Genomic DNA, 16,826 nt, shown 5'->3' with positions numbered 1-16,826 from the left:
AACGGGGTGGAAATTGGGGTAAAAAAGGTGGAAATGCTGGTTCTGTGCACAAACCCCGAGCCACCCAGACACTGAGCATTCACTGGGAGAGCACATTTAGTGCAGCTGGCATTGTGTCAGACTAGACTGGCTTCGTGCAGGAAATACTGAGCACTTGGACGCTCGGAGCGAGGGCTGGGAAGGAGTCCAAGATTGTGCTTCACATCTGCTCCTGCGAAGCCAGTGCAAGCCCTGTTGGAGCGTGTGGGGTAAACAACAGCAGCCCCAGCGAAACACAAGCACAAGCAAACGTGGGGCTGAACCTTCCAAAACCTGTGGAAAAGGGAGAGGAGCTTTGTCCTGGTTTGGTCAGCGAGGAGGAGATGCTGAGTGACCACTGCAAAGTGCCACAGCAAAGGTCAGCAGGGAAAGGTGAAACTTAAATTTCAAATGGCAGGAATTGGAGTCCTGATTTCACTCAAATGCTGGGGTTTAATCCATTTTGCCCATGCCATGTCCAATACCTCGCACCCATCTTCCTAAAAATCATCTTTTCTTTCAGCAATCTGCATTCATTGTTAAGAAAATAATAAAAAAATGGCCAGTGCAAGCCCTGTTGGAGCGTGTGGGGTAAATAGCAGCAGCCCCAGAGAAACACAAGCACAAGCAAATGTGGGGGTGAACCTTCCGAAATCTGTGGAAAAGGGAGAGGAGCTTTGTCCTGGCCTGGTCAGAGATGCTGAGTGACCACAGTAACTATGACAGCACAGGAAAGGTGCAACTTAAATTTCAAATGTCAGGAATTGGAGTCCTGATATCACTCAAATGCTGGGGTTTCATCCATTTTGCCCACACCCTGCCCAGTATCTTATACCTACTTTCCTAAAAATCATCTTTTCTTTCAGCAATCTGAATTTATTCCTAGGAAGCCAAACCGAAGAAAAGCCATGGATGCACAATCCCAGCCACCTCCTGAATTTCTGTTGCTTTTCCTCGTCACCTCCATAGAGCACAAGCCCATTAAATGCTTCCATTCCTGTCGTTGGCACCAATAAATCTAAGTTTTCAAGCTTGGCAAACCCAGCTAAACAACTGGCATGGAGATAAATGATTCCTCTAAGATAATGTACAACTCTCATTACCCCAGGACTTATTTTTTTTTATCCATCTCCCCCAGATTTGAAAGTCCCAGAAAAACACTCCTTTCTCCCCCAGCAATAAAGATCCACCAGTTTTCTCTGTGGATTCCCAGTCTTTTCCATAAGAAAATTCCCTGTGATATGGCAGCTTTCATCCAAACTGGGAGCAAACTGCGAGTTAGAAAAATTCAGCCTCCCCAAAGAGCCTGGAGAAGAAACTCCTCAGCAGCCAACCCCCTCCAACCATCTAATAAATGGCATTCAGCTCAAACTCTCCAACCCTGCAAGGGAACAGGAGAACAAAGGGATTTGAAGCATGGATTAGATCATTCCAAATGGTCTCAACATTGGTGGTTTGGGGGTTTTCTTTTTTTTTTTTTTTTTTTTTTTCCCTTCCCTCCCTCAAGCCGTGTGGCAAAGGCTGGATTTGAACCTTTCAGGACAATGTTTTGACACAAATATTTAAGCTATTTAAAATAAGTAATAACCTTCAGTTACCTTCAAGAGTATTATATTAAAAACAGAGAATGGGATTAAAACAGATTAGCTCCCAATGTTTCTTAATGTGGCAAACAGCATCAATCAGATCATATCAATGCGAGCTGACAGCTCAGGGAAATCCAGAGGAGCAGATTCCCTCAGAAAAATGAGATATTTGATCAATTCTTGTAAATTCTTTTTTCTGAGCTGTTAGAAACTGCATTGACTTCATAAAAATGTAATGACAGCTCAGCCTTTGCTTAGCATAACATCCTGAAAGTGCCTGGGAACATTGAATTAAGGGCCCCGGCAGCGCCGAGCGCGATCGAGGAGCAAATACTGCGGCAATTTGCTCTCCAAATGCTGCTGCCCATCGATTTCCTACTTGGGGAAATCAGGGAAATGCCTGCCTTGCAATCCCAGCTCTCCACCCTGCACTTTAATGCCTGCAGACAGACTGGTGCAGAGCCCTGGTGGGATCCACGAGGTGTGAAGGGAGGGGTGAGGTGAGGCAGTTTAAGGATGCAGAAATTCCCTTTCCCTGCTGTCACTCTGACCCTTCCCAGGGAAACTGTGGCTGTCCCTGGATCCCTGGAAGTGTCCAAGGCCAGGCTGGACAGGTTTTGGAGCAATTTGGGACAGTGGAAGGTGTCCCTGCCATGGCAGGGGTGGCACTGGATCATCTTTAAATTCCCTTCCAACCCAAATCATTCAGGGATTCCAGGATCCAATCCCCTGCTTTTCTCAGCTCTCCTTCACCTCTCCTCCACTGGATGTGCCTGTTGGTCCTTAATTTCTGACCCCAGGAAGAGCTGGACAGCCACACTGATGCCTCTTCCTTGTATTTTGTTGGGACTCCTATCAACGATTCCAGGTGGAATTCCAGCTAGTTTGGTTTCTCCTCCTCACATTTTGGAGTCATCAGTGCACCATAATAAAGGAAAAGCTACAGAATTCTGTGTTATTTATAAATTAATCAGCCCAGTTTTTCACTCAGCAGCTTGAGCTGAAGGAGGGCAGGGCTAGGTGGGATATTGGGAAGGAATTCCTGCCTGTGAGGGTGGGGAGGAGCTGGGATGGAATTCCCAGAGAAGCTGTGGCTGCCCCTGGATCCTGGAAGTGTCCAAGGCCAGGTTGGTGCAACCTGGGACAGTGGAAGGTGTGGGATAGGGATAGGGATAGGGATAGGGATAGGGATAGGGAGTAGAACTAGATGGACTTCCCTGCCTTCCAATCCAAACCATTCCATGATTCTGTAATTATCCATGGGGAACAACCTAAGCGGGCATCTGGGAGCAGCCAGCGGGGCAGGGTGGCAGTGCCACTGTCACACAGGGAGCAGAGCAGGGTGGCAGTGCCACTGTCACACCAGGGACCTGGGCAGGGTGGCAGTGCCACTGTCACACCAGGGACCTGGGCAGGGAGGCAGTGCCACCATCACACCAGGGAGCAGGGCAGGGTGGCAGTGCCACCGTCACACAGGGACCTGGGCTCCGTTTGTGGCGCAGATCAAGCCAACTCCCCCTCTCCAGCACAATCAAATCAAGCATGAACGAGGCAGAGCCTGGCGCTTAAATCGGCATTATCCCGGCGCTCCGTGGGAACCGCCATCCAAATCCCTCCGCATTAACTTGCCGTAATCTTGGAGAAATCTCTTCCCGACTGTTTTGAAATAAATCCTGTTAAATTCTGCGGGGAATTGGCCTTATCTCTCCGCACCTGTGTGGGTTTTTTGCTACCTTTCCCCCCCGTGCCTGGACAAAAGGGAGTGGAGCTGTGTGTGGCAGAGTGTGTGTGTGTCTGAGGGGAGCTAAAGAGACAATTATCCTCCGCTGAAAATAAACATCATGAAACTATAGATGCCTAATTTTTGCACCTGGAAGATCCTCTTACAGCTATTCACTGCTAATCACTCTTAGCTAATAAATGAATAGAATAACTAATGTGATTAGAGTAATTTGCCTATTCATCAGGAATATTAAATGAATTGAATATTTTGTATTTGACTCGTCTCTCTCAGCGTTTCCCTGATACTGTAATTAGCCCCTTGTCTGCTCCTGTGGCAAAAACACCACGTGGCCTTCAGAACAGGACAGTTGGGCTCATCCTGCATCCCTGGACAGCTGGACACTGCTTTTATAGCCACACCTTTCACGCTAGAATTAAATAATCCCACTGGAAAAGGCCCTGGATTCACGATGGAAGGAAGTCAGGGCAGAAAAGAAGGATAAAACTCTCGGTTTGGAGCAAGGAAGCATCCAAATAAAGAGAATTTACAGAGCAGCCACCCCTGGTCACCTAGGAGGTCACCCTGAGGGATGACATCAGAGAGGTGGTGGTGACAGAGGAGCTGCTCCTTGGCTGTCGGCATTGCTCAGGAAGTTGTCCAGGAAATTCTTGGCCACTGTGCCTCTTTTCCTCATTTTCCAGTTGGGAACGTGACAGCTCTCTGAAGACATCCAGGTGAACTCCCAGACCTGTTAATACACGCTGGGATGGTGGCTGTTATATTTAAATCTTGCTGAGGAGCCAGGAAGAAGCTGAACTATGCAAATGATGATATAAAATAACCAGTGGGCAGATATTCAAATAAGCGTTTCGCTTATATACATAAAAGAAAAAAAGAAAATTCAGATCTGGGATGGAGTTTTCCAAATCTATACAAGGTTTTTCAAGAGAAGACAGCAAAGATTTAGAAAATTAATGCTGGTCCTTGTCTGCTTCTAGAAAATAATGGGGATTTGCAGAGCAACACAGAAAAGATGCATTAATAAAATTGCCAAAGATCATCTGTCACTTCCTCTTGGTAAGAAGCCAAAGCATTTTTTAAAATGCATTTGCACTTAACCAGAATGATATCATAATCTTCCTTAGTCATATCTTTTCCTGCCTTCCTGCTACTCCACAAAGCAGACAGCGAGGTTTGCAGGAGACAAACTCAAAATGCTGCATTAAAATTAAAAAGGGAAGAGGCTGCACGGAAAAGCTGCACAAACAGAATCACCTTGAGCAAAACCTTGAGCGAGAAATCCACGGCGCACGTTGGGAGCAGGGAAGGAAATTAGGAGGAGAAAACACTGAATTATTGAAGGCTGCAGGGTTCTCCAGGCTGGATAGCTCTAAAATGAAGATGTTACCCTTTTTTAGGGTCTTTGGTTGGGGTGATGCAGATGTGGGGTGGTTTTAATCTTGGAAAAGGGGATAATTGGGATTTCATTTGGGTTTCACTTCCCCTCTCTTACAGCTGACCTCACACAGAACCAACTCCCTTCTTCATATTCATTCGTGTCTCTTGGCTTTAGGGCTGTGGGGTTGTTTTGCTCTGATTTTGGTGGGTTTTTTTTTTTACACAGCTGCAAAGAGAGCCCAGACCTGCAGAACCTAAAATGTGAGCATCACTGGAATTCTGCATCAGCCTCCATCCTTATTAATTATGCCGTAAATCTCCACCTGAACTCCCAGATGTCCCCGTGCTGATGCAAAATCTGGATTCCTGCTTTGGAGCTGAGCTATTGTGCCTCACACAGATCTACCTGGAGAACATCCTTCAAGGCACAGACGAGGCAAAATCTCCTCAAAATTCTCTTTCATATCATGTTACACAACAAAATTTCTTTCCCAGCTACCCACAGCTCCTCGCCATTATTTTTTCTGCCTTCCTGCTTAGACCTGGAGTTTTCACTGTGAACCTGAAACCAGCTTCACAGATTTATTTAGGTATTTTTAACACCTCCCCCCCTCCCCTTAATTTCTCCTTTCAGATTGATTTCAGACAGCAAGAGTGTAAACCACTTTGATTCCTAGGTTGTTGTGAGAAAAATGCTATATGAGTGAATAAGTTATAATAATAATAATACATTACAGTGATAATGATGGATGTGTTTTAAACAAAGCTTCTGGCTGCCAGGGTGGAGGAGCTATGGAAAAAAAATCAAAAGATAATCTCGCATGAGGAGAATTGTAATGAGAAAGACCTGGAATATTTTATCTCTGAATTGCTCCTCTCTGCTCGCCCCGGATCAGGATTGTCCCAGTTTGACTTGAAGAGTGTGGCAGGTCTGGAGCTAAATTTAGGACCAGGTGCTCTGCTGCTGTCAGCCAAGGCTGCTGGGGCAGGGAGGGAGTTGTTGGATCCATCCTGGGTTATTTCCACCCCGGAGTGGGGCAGAACCCCGTGGTGCTCAGCCCTGCACAAACACACTCACACGCTGCCTGTTTCATCCTCAAAGCCTCTGCCAGCCACCGAGATGAAAGCACAGACAAAGAGATGAAAAGAGTCACCCCAGCCACCCAACAGGTCACTGGCAGGGCTGGGCAGAGCTCTCCCGCTGTCACATCAGTGTCCTGGGATGGCTCCAGGACAAACCTGCCCTGCCAGTGCTGTCTCACCGCTGGGGGAGCTTAATATGGCTCATTTCTAGAGAAAAATTGGGATATTGGGTCACACTCAGTGCCTGCAGAATGCTACAGATTAAACCAACAGGCATGCTCTGACAAAAACTCCTGGTTTTTGTAAATCAGATTTTTAGAGCGAGGGCTTTGCGATTTATCCTAGTGGGGATACATCCTTTGCAGTTGTACCCCATCAGCTGTTCATCAAAATCTCACCTCCAACACAAGCATCAATGGGGCTGCAATGCCAACCCACAATTTCTCCAGGCACCTGCACTGTACAGTTATTAAAGAGAGCTCCACAATCACGGGGATTTTGGAAGCACAACACAGACAACTGAACCCAAAACAGAAATCTTTCCTACTCCACCTTCAATCCCAAGGGCTGCCAGACCTGGGGATGCTAAAAAGCTGAGGAATATCCTTTAGAAAATATATAAGCCAGAATAATGCTATATGTCCAAATTTCAGCAGCATCACGAGATCTGGGTGACTGCAAAGCCTCTTCAGCCACACCAAACATGAGACACAAAGCAGCAGAACCTTGCAAGCTCCCTAAAATTCTTTGGAGGCTCCAAAATCCTCCACCAGCTCCTCAGCCTGTGCAAATCCCTGGTGAGAAAGGCTTGGGGGTCTCTGGGGTGTGGGGATTTACTCCTGGCCACTGAATTGAAGGTGAGCTGAGCCAACATCCTGATTTCCTGCGCTGCCTAAATCTCTCCACCCTCAGGATAGCTCCTAGGACAGACCCTGAGAAAGCAATCTCATGATTTATGAGGTTTTCTAACAATGGCAATAAGCAAGGCAGCGTTTTAAGCAGCTAACTGAATTGGGATGTGGGCTGGGTTGTTTTTTTTTTTTTCCCTTTTCCACAGCACAATGTGGATCTATTTAGCCCTTACAGCTTGAATTTCAGCCTTTCTTTGCCCATGAGAAAGCCTGGTAAATGGGATTTGGGCTAGGAGCTATAGGAGAGAATATCTTTTAATTAACCAGGAGGGTGGCTCAGGGAAGATCTAGCACTGCCTCTGAGCTGAGTTTCCAGCTCCACTGCGAGACAGACGAGTACAAATTACAGCAGAGCAGTAACTGCAAATCAGATTCCCGCTGGCTGAGCTTTACCTGGGTTTGTGCAGAACAGGGATGGCTCTGGTGCTGCTCTGCCCTGTCTGACCATCCCTACCTGAGCAGATCTGGTGATGCCAATCCGCCTGGATTTTCCCCCTTGTGTCTTGATTTTCAAGGCAAGGCAATCAAACCTCTCATTCTGCTGCTGGTGGGGAAATGTTTTTCCTGAGAACACAGCGAGTTCCTCTGTCCAGAAAGCACAACCTGGGCTCAGATCCTGCCCTGTCTGCATCAGCAGGGAGGTCACGCTGACCACAGCTCCAGCCCAGCTCCTGTGTCACCTGCAGGACACGAGAGAGGTCACAATGTCACCAAAGGCAGAGCAGGATTTACATCCACATCATATTCACAGCTCCGGGGAGGTTGGTGCAGAGGCAAACCTTTGAGGAACAGCTGGAAAGAGAAGCTCAGGAAAGGCCAGAGATGGGACAGCACAGAGCACTTCCCAAACAGCCCCAGTGGAACTCACACCTTGTTAAAGGCTGAGTGAACCAAAAACGAGGCATGACTCCAAAAAAACCCCAAATTTCCCCAGCGCAGCACCCAGGGAATGGCTGTGGCTGCTTCCAGCATGGACAGCAGGGATGGGATGCCTTAACAGGCTGACCTGAAACAAAAGACCAGACAACGTTAGGAGAATTAAAAGCTGACTAATTTATTAAAGGCCTTTAAGGTACGTTTAGGCCAGACAGAGGCTACACCCAAAATGGACAGCGAGTCACAAGTTCTTCACATTTTATCAGTTCTGTCTATTAGCATATTGAGCCTCAATTCTCCAATTACCCCTTCAGCTGATGATGTCAATTACCCCAAGTTTGCTCCCCTCAATTCACTCTTAATTACATATTTTGGGGCTCTGAGGCAGCAAAGTGTCCTTGGATTTTCCACCTGAGAAGAATTGTTTTGTCTAAAATGCTGGGAACAGAGGTTTTCAGCACTTTATGTGGAGCCTGGAGCTGCACACCAAACTACAGATACATGAAGAGTAGAAGCTAAAAATTCTAAAGTCATCAGATGGAGCTGAGCCCAAACCTGCATCCTAATACCCCACAGCATCATTCAGCCCAAACCCAAACCTAAACCTGAACCCAAATCCATCCCTTCCTGGCCCCATCTCTCTCTCCACATTCTCCCTCCCTGGCCCTCGCCAAGTCCCACTGCGCTTTAGCGGACAAGGCGTTCGCGTTAAATTTACATTTTATTTGAACAATGTTTCATCTTGTTCCTGTGTGTCTCCGCTGGCGATGAGGCACTAAGAAGCTGATGAAATTTATTTCGGCTCTCGCTGCCACGCTGTATAAATAAAGGGAGAGGGATAAAATACTTCTCCAACAGGAAGTGTGAAGGCTTTAATGCTTTGTTTAAATATGCAGTTGAGAGACTTTATTTATCACGCAGCATCTGGATGTGCCTACAGCTGAAATTTGCTCCCTAAAATGAAAATATCTCATTTTCCAACCATTTTTTTTTTTACCTGTATCAAACCACCAAACCCGGTGGATTCACCCTTCAATCTATGCTGGGTAAGAATCCCCCCGAAAAAAATTCCAAGAAATAGCAAGGCCACTGTATTCATGTGTCTCAGGTACTGTGAACTCTGGCTGGCTGCATTTCCCAAGAATAATTGGTGTATATACACACCCTGGGAGATTTATATCCCCCTGCATCTTTGGCTATATACAATATGATTTAAATGGCGCGGGCGCTGGAGAAAGTGGACAGTAAAGCGTACAGTATTCGAAAATAAACATAAAGCAAAATGGTTTGACATCCTATTTCACTTAAAATGTAAATGGTGAGCATTCAGGGCGTGATTTACAACCTTTTTAAAAGCACAAATGTTGGGGGTTTTTTTTTTCTTTTTTTTTTTTTTTGTCCCCCTTACTCAGATGCCACAAATCAGAACTCTTTGCAGAAATCCCCCGTGGTGGGTTGGCTCCTTTTTGTTGCTATCCTAAGGAATAGACATGGATCCCCCAGATCCGTTTTCCTGCCTCTTTTTTTTTTGTTTCCCTCTCTGGTGTCTTGAATTGAAATGTGTCTGTATTGTAAATTTTAGGCTGTATTGTAAATTTTAGGCTGTATTGTGCATTTTAGGCTGTATTGTGAATTTTGGGGTCTTGGGGAGAGAGGAGGGAGGGAAAGGGGATGCAGTGGGTGAGGAAGCTGTTGCTCCAGAGCTCATCCTTGCAGCCTCTTGCCCAGGATGAACACCTCAGTCCTGGCTGTATCACAGTTCCCACCACAAGGGCAGCGAGTGAAATCCCTAAATTCCCTGATTCCTGCTGCTGCTGGAGCCATTGGCCCAGGACAGCATCCAGGTGTGCTCACAAGCTCTGGAAAGGTCATTTTTGGGTGTCCATCCTAACCTGTCGCTGCCTTTTATTCCAAAATAACATCACTTTCCAAACCTCCCTTCTCCTCAGGCACCACCAGCACAGCAGAAATAGAGGAGAGAAATCCTTCCCTGCTCCTCTCTGCTCCCAGCAAAGCACAGGGAAGATACCTGAGGAGATTTTTCAGGTTTGAGCCACTTTTATTCCCAGATTATGGGATATTCTGAGCTGGAAAGGACCCACAAAATCCAACCCCTAAGGGAGTGATGCTTCTGAACTGTGGCAGAACAATTCCAGCTCCAACACACAAACCCCAAAGCACCAACAGTGCTCATCATCTGCTGACCCCACAGGACAGAAATCCACAAAAAATCCACATCTCCAGGCAATCTTCCCTCATGGAGAAGAAGAGGAGACAATCATCCCTCATGGAGAAGAGGAGGAGACAATCATACCTCATGGAGAAGAGGAGACAACCCCACCAAGGTGCTCCTAGTGCAGCTCCACACCACCAGCACCTCCCAAACCACAGCCACACCCCAGGGATGCCCCAAAACCACCTCCCAGCACCTCCTCTCCCTTTCCCAAGGCGCTGGGATGCAGGATGCTGCTCTGAGCATCCATTCTGGGTGCAGGGCTGGGTCACAGCACACTCTGCCCAACCTGAGCCCACCCCGGATCCTCCACCCTCCTCCCGGCGGCGCAAAAACCGTCGCCGAGTTTCCAGCAGCCCTTAAATCTTTAATAAACCTTCCTTTTCTTTACTCGGAGCACACAAGTGCGAGCACATCTCCCCAGATCAAACCGAATCCTTAATTTAAGCAGCTGTTAATAAGGGTTAAATCTGCAGGCTGCGGTGGCCTCTCTTCCCTGCTCACACAATCAATGGAGCGGGAAGCCTGAAGGGTGTCCATTTTGAAAAGCCATAATGAATCATTTTTCCTTAGCAAATCTGGCAAACTTCAATCCTGGTTCCTGCAGCCTCCCTTTCACATGTCCAAGCCCTCTGTGACACATCAAATTTAATGAGACTGCACAGACCTCAAATAAGGCACTGTAGCACTGCTGGGATACTTTATTAAGGAGGATCAGACAGAATGTGTTTGCTGTTTAAGAGCCTTTAAAGGCAAATTACACTTCTTTTTGGGGGGATGAGAGCCTCCCATTTTTGTTCAGTCTCTCGCCCTCCTCAAACACATCCTGCAGGCCAATTCAAACACAGAGTTAAGGTTTCTGCAAACAGGGAAAGCAGCAGAATTGGCAGAGAGGGCTGAGAGGCCAGCGAGGCTCGATTGAAGGTTGTGGGGTAGGACACAGACAAAGGAACGTGTTATTTCACTAAATAATAACAATAATAATAATAATGATAATGATAATCTGTCTCTGACAAGCTGTGTGAGGGAACACCCCACCCTGCTAGCAGGTGCTGCCCTGTTGGTCCAGGGAAAGGCCAAATTAACCCTCTCTGGTTGGTGGAAAGAGGTGGGAATGACTTTCCAGAATCACCATAAAATCCCAGAATGATTTAGGTTGGAAAGGACCTTAAAGCCCATCCATTCCCATCCCTCAGGATGGATGATGTGAGATGTGTGCTGAGCCATCCCTGGGGGAAAAACAGGGCAGCCCAGGAAGAATGGGGAGAAGAAAATACTATTTTCATTGTAATATCCATATAAATAAATTTAATTACCAGGACTAGGCAGAGTTCAGCTCTGCACACTCCAGATTTTGGGGCAAGGGAGGCTGTTTGGTTTTGCTTGGTTTGTTTCTGAGGAAACAAACACCCTAAGAGGTAGGAGATGAAATCCCAGATGACTTCAGCAGTTTTTTTCCAGCCGTAACAAGCTAAGATTCTGTCCTTTTAGACTTTTTTTTTCATGGAAAACCCCATTCTGCACAAGGACTCATTGCTGTAACTTTTGCTGGAGACTGCAGCAGTCTCGTGGCTTAGCAACCTCCTGCTTAATTCAGAGCATCTCTTCTGAGATCATCGTGTTCAGCTCCTCTGTGTCCACCTCTGGCCACGGCCAGCTCTAAAAAGAGCTGTAATTTATCTCACAAAGTGCCCAGGCTGCTGGACAAGGCAGCAGAAAGCCAAAATGCTTCTCTCAGCCCTATGGATTCCACCCTAATTGGGGTTTATAGGGAAATATAAAAATTGGAATGGCTTCCAGAGAGCTCTCAAGGGTGCTAAAAGGACAAAGTCTGTGTCTCAGAAGATTTTTCTGTGACTAGAGGAAAGTGATAACATTTTTACCTTGTTGGAGTAAACACCCAGCCTTCCAAAAAAGTGCAGCAAGAAACGAAATCCTTTAGACATCACAAATCTTTGGTTGCAGGATAAACCCAGAGATGTTTCCCGTGTCAGGACGACTGAGGTAGGATCTGTGGAAGCTTTAATTGGACTTTTCTTCTCCATCTTTGGCTGTCTGAGGAGGTTTGGGGCTCTGCAGAGCGAACTGAGGGGCGATTTGGATCCCAGGTCACATTTCCACCTGCATTTGGAGTCACAGGAAGAGTGTGGTTAATGGATCAGCTTAATGACATCAGTTCTGATCCATCTCTAATTAAGGGCTCTGCCAGGAATACAGTCAAGCAATTCTAATGGCCCAGAGGAAAAATTGTGAAGTCAGGTAATGAAATTTGCTTATTAGACAGAATGGGAAGAAGCAGTGCAGGGGCACAGAAATCAATATGGAAAGCAGGGCAGCAGCATTTCCACAGCCCAGCTAATGAAGTTCAGTGCTGAGGAGTGGAATAACAAAATCCCTGCCCTGGGAAGAGCCTGGAGGATGCTCACCTGGAAAAGGTCCAGCTGATGTGAACTTCTAAATAGTTTGTTCTGTGATCCAACATCCTCAGCTGGAGGATTTCCTCACTTCTGGGTTCTTTTGGAAACAGCTCCAGATCTCTTTCTAGAGTGATGTCCTTCCCATGGTGCCTGTGGTGGGATATTCCCAGGATTTAGAACCAGCTTGGTGACACAATCTCGAGGGTCACACCTGTAGCCTGGAAACTCCTTGGATAAATGCCATAATGGCCCTCATTAGATCCCAATAAAGGTATGGCAAAATTGTCCCTGAAGAATTAACCCTTTTAAACCAAGAACTATATAAATCTGTTCACACTTCACCCATTAAAATATCCATTCTGGTGGAAGGTGGATTGGAGTGAGATGATCTCTGAGGTCCTTTCCAACCCCAAACCATTCTGGGATTCTGTGATTAGCACAGAGAAGATGCACGTTTCAAAAAAAGCCAGAGAGGAGCACTGAAGCTGCTAAAAAATTAAAAACTATTTATTCTATGGTGATCTACAGAGTGTTGGGGAGGGAAATATTTACAGGTGGGACAGTTACAGCTCCAAACCCTTCTCCTGGAGAGGAACAAACCAATTTTTTTGGAGGAACAAACCAGACTGTTTGGCGATTTTCCACTTGTTTGGTTTTTTGGGGGCTGCTTTTAACATTTTGAAGGGGAAAAGTTGCGTGAAGTTCACGAGCCCGAGCGGTGGAGCAGAGCCCTTTGTGTCTCTCCAGCCCACATAATTGCACTCCCCCCCTCCTCTCAGCCGGTGGCAAAGGAATGTAGGTGGAATGTCTTTCCATGGATTGCAGCTCACGCAGGGACTGCACAATGAGGGGAAGAAACAGGAGCCAATCTAAGTAAAGGATCAGGCAAGGAAAATAATATTGGGCTGTCTGCTACCCCCTGAAATGCCTCCATGAATCCCCTGCTTCCTTCTGCCTTAAAATGTCCTCCCTCCTTCCCGGAGATTTTTGGGGCACAGATCTCGTTGCAATCTCCTTTTTAACACTTCGCTTTTCCCCCCTTCTCCTTTCATCCTGCTGCCGCAGATATATTTACTGGCAACGGAAAAAATCAATAAAGGAGAAGGAAATGACTTGGCAGCCTTCCGAAGTGTTAAAATAATTCTCATCTAATTGAGCCCCATTGTTTTGGGTTTTTTCGTTGGTTTTTTTTTTTTTTTTTTTTTTTTTAAACAATATCGCCAGCGGTGCAGCTCAGGAGTTTGGCCTCGGTTTGAAAAAGCAACTGGTGATTTGGGGTGGTTTTGGGGTTTTTTTGGGGTGGTTTGGGATTTTTTTGGGGTGTTTTTTCGTTTTTTGGGGGTGGTTTTGGTTTTTTTTAGGTGGTTCTGATTTTTTTGGGGTGGTTCTGGGGTCTTTTCGGGGGTTGTTCTGGGTTTTTTGGGGGTGGTTCAGATTTTTTTGGGGACGTTTTGGTTTTTTTGGGTGTTTTTGGTTTTTTGGGGGTGGTTCTGGGCTTTTTGGGGTGGTTCTGGTGGTTCTGGGGTGGTTTTGGTTTTTTTGGGGGGTGACTCTGGTTTTTTTTTGGGGGTGGTTCTGATTTTTTTAGGATGCCCTTAAAGGGACCAGTTTGGCACAACCACGTGGGAAACACGAAATGCTCTCCATCACATCCTGAATTTATCTGCCCCTGGAGGGATCTCACCCCACAACTTTAATTTGGGGCCATATTTAAGCACAGCAGCCCTAAGTGAGGCTGGACATCCCATAAACTACCCCAGCTGCCTTTTCCCAGAGAAAACTGGGAATGATATTAGCACCCAACAGCCTGAACCAGGTGCATTCCAACCTGTCAATCCCTCCTGTGAGTTATTGCTACTTAAATACAGACTTTCTGTCCCAGCAGTGAAATATTCTGGCACGTGCTGTGCGAGAACATAGAGCTCTGACCTTCACACTGAGCTGCTCCTTGTCAGCTGGAATCTCTTCTGGAATTCGGATTTTCCCACATTTCGAGGTGTGTTTTGAGAAACCAGAGCGAGGAGGACTCAAAATGCTGAGACGGTTGAAGATCTTCTCTGTTCCCACACTAAGTATTTCCTCCACAGGTCCAGCTGAAATCCTTTTAGACCTAGAGATCCCTTTTTAGACCCAGAGATTCCATTTTAGACCTAGAGATCCTCTTTTAGAACCAGAGCTCCCTTTCTAGACCCACAGATCCCTTTTTTTAGACCCACAGATCCCTTTTTTTAGACCCAGAAATCCCTTTTTTCAGACCCAGAGATCCCTTTTTAGACTCAGATATTCCATTTCAGACCCAGAGATTCCATTTTTAGACCCAGACATTCCATTTTTAGACCCAGAGATCCCTTTTTTGGACCCAGAGATTCCATTTTGGACCCAGAGGTTCCCTTTTAGGTGCAGAGATCCCTTTTTAGACCCACAGATCCCTTTTTTAGACCCAAAGATTCCATTTTAGACCCAGAGATTTCATTTTTAGACCCAGAGATACCTTTTTCAGACCCAAAGATCCTCTTTTAGACCCAGAAATCCCATTTTTAGACCCAAAGATCCTCTTTTAGACCCAGAAATCCCATTTTTAGACCCAGAGATCCCATTTGAGACCCAGAGATCTCTCTTTAAACACTTGGACATAACTCCCATCCCCTCCAAGACCGTTTTTATCCAAGATGCACCAACGCAAACAATCAGGAAATTATTCTGATGAGAAAAATCTTCCTCCTAAACTCCAGGTGTGTCCATGCCCAGAGCCCTGAGCACACTCCAGCTGAGAGCAGCCGCTCTCCACCACCATCCCTGACCCTTTATTCCAGCTTTTTTTCCCGCTGGGAACGTGAGCAAACCACCCAGGGAGGGAGAATGCAACGTGCACAAACTCACAGAAACCTGCACCTCTGTGCCTTGGAGGTCCTGGGGAGAGGCCTCTCTCTCTCTCTCTCTCCCAGCCTGAATGAAATTTTTTGGGGTGGGAAACATCTGCCTTTCTCTGGGGTTTATTGTTGGGGATGTCCTCATAATGCGGCCCATTGTGCGTGCATGAGCGCAGGGAGGGGAAATTTAAATTTAAATCAATAAAGCAGGAAACAGCTCAGTTCTTGGATCGAATGCCAGCCATAGCTAATGCCTCCAGGATGCCTCCTGAGCCCACAAGGTCCTGCATGTTTGATGCCTTCGCTTCCTGGGGATCCCAAAAGGAAAGAGCTGGGATATTAACTTTCCTTCCAACGGGAATGGTTGGTGGGAATGTAGGGCTGGGGAAAATCTGAGCTTGAGCAAGCTCAGCTTCTCCATGGGCTGTGTGGGATAAAGGAGAGCCTGTGGGAACACCAGAGGGGTGAAATCCCCCATTCCCACCCCAAAAGCACCTCCAGCACCCAAAAAGGAGATGATATTTCTATGCTCTGTCACGGCAGCCTCGCTGCCCTCAGATGGAAACAAAACCCATCCAAAATCTCCTCTGTGGAAACATCAATCACCTCTCCAGCAAAGACAAAACAGGGATATTCCCAGCTAGGTGAAAAGCAGCCTGGCTCAGAGCAAGGCATGGATTTAAAGGATTTTGGGAGCAGTGAGAGTCATGGTGCCACCAACATGGTGCCACAGCCACCCAGTGCCCACTCAGCCCTTCTTCCATGGCACCAGGACAAGAAGCTGCATTTCAAATCAACACCAAAAATTTGTTGATTTTTGACTTTTTTACCAAGCTCCAGCCTTTGGCAGAGGAGCTCAGAGCAAAATAATGATGATGGGATTGGGGGGGAAAAAAGAATTCATAAAAAGTGAAATTAAAAATCACACCTCGTTCCCTCCTGGAAATTGGACTCGTGTTTGGAGCAAACCTCTTTAAATGCAACCCACTGTGTGGGGAAATTCTCCCTGGAATCTGGGTCTCCAGCACAGCATTGCTGCAACTCCCCACGTTGGTGAAATCCCCTGGAAAACTGCAGGAAAAGCAGGTCTGGCTGTGGAATGTGAATATTTTGGGACAAGTCTCTGCAAGAGCCGCGGAGCTGCAGAGACAAAACCGCTGGCAGAGGGTGGCACAGGCACAGAGAGGCAATTCCTCTCCAGTCGTGTCTGAGGAGGCAGAATCAGCTGTCTGGAGATGCATTTTGCTTTCCCCTCTCCCCCAAAACACATGTGCAAGTCGTGAGTGGCAGACAAAGGGAAACAAGCGCTGCTTTTTTTGGTGTTTCCCTCCTTTCTCTTCGTTTCCTCGTCCCAGTAGCAAAAGGGGAAGTTGAGGGGAGACACAGAGCTGAGTTTGCACTGAAGGGGAAGCAATAAAACCTTCCTATATGCAATAACAACCTCTACCATTCCTAAATATCCCCAAACTGCCAGAAATAAAGATATTGGAAAAGGCTGATTTTTTTCTTTTTTTGCTCACCCATCATAAAACGCAATTTTCCTCCTCACAGATTTAGAGTCGAGCAAAAGTAGGAGTGAAGATGACAAAACTTCTGTACCTTCTGCTCTGCAAATGCTCCTGAATAAGAGATTCTCCTTTAACCTTGTGCAGCATGGAGGAAACTTCATGGAATGTTCAGGTTGGAAAAGACCTTTAAAGTTGTCCAATCC

General features: G+C 46.5%; 1 long non-coding RNA gene across 1 annotated transcript; it reads right to left on the bottom strand.

The window, feature by feature from the left end:
* Positions 1-7,592: 7,592 nt before the first annotated feature.
* On the bottom strand, positions 7,593-14,381 carry LOC146427505 (uncharacterized). The gene is made up of 4 exons (XR_014856435.1): positions 14,175-14,381; positions 12,255-12,473; positions 11,712-11,949; positions 7,593-7,725 (listed from the first exon to the last, which is right to left on the bottom strand). It is a non-coding gene; the product is annotated as an uncharacterized LOC146427505 (long non-coding RNA).
* Positions 14,382-16,826: the final 2,445 nt, after the last annotated feature.

Source organism: Lichenostomus cassidix, chromosome 24 (genome assembly GCF_008360975.1).
Source record: "Lichenostomus cassidix isolate B80296 chromosome 24, HeHo_3.0, whole genome shotgun sequence".
NCBI classification, from domain to species: domain Eukaryota; kingdom Metazoa; phylum Chordata; class Aves; order Passeriformes; family Meliphagidae; genus Lichenostomus; species Lichenostomus cassidix.
Note: the sequence above shows the minus strand (reverse complement) of the source record. Positions and strands in the feature narration are given on the sequence as shown.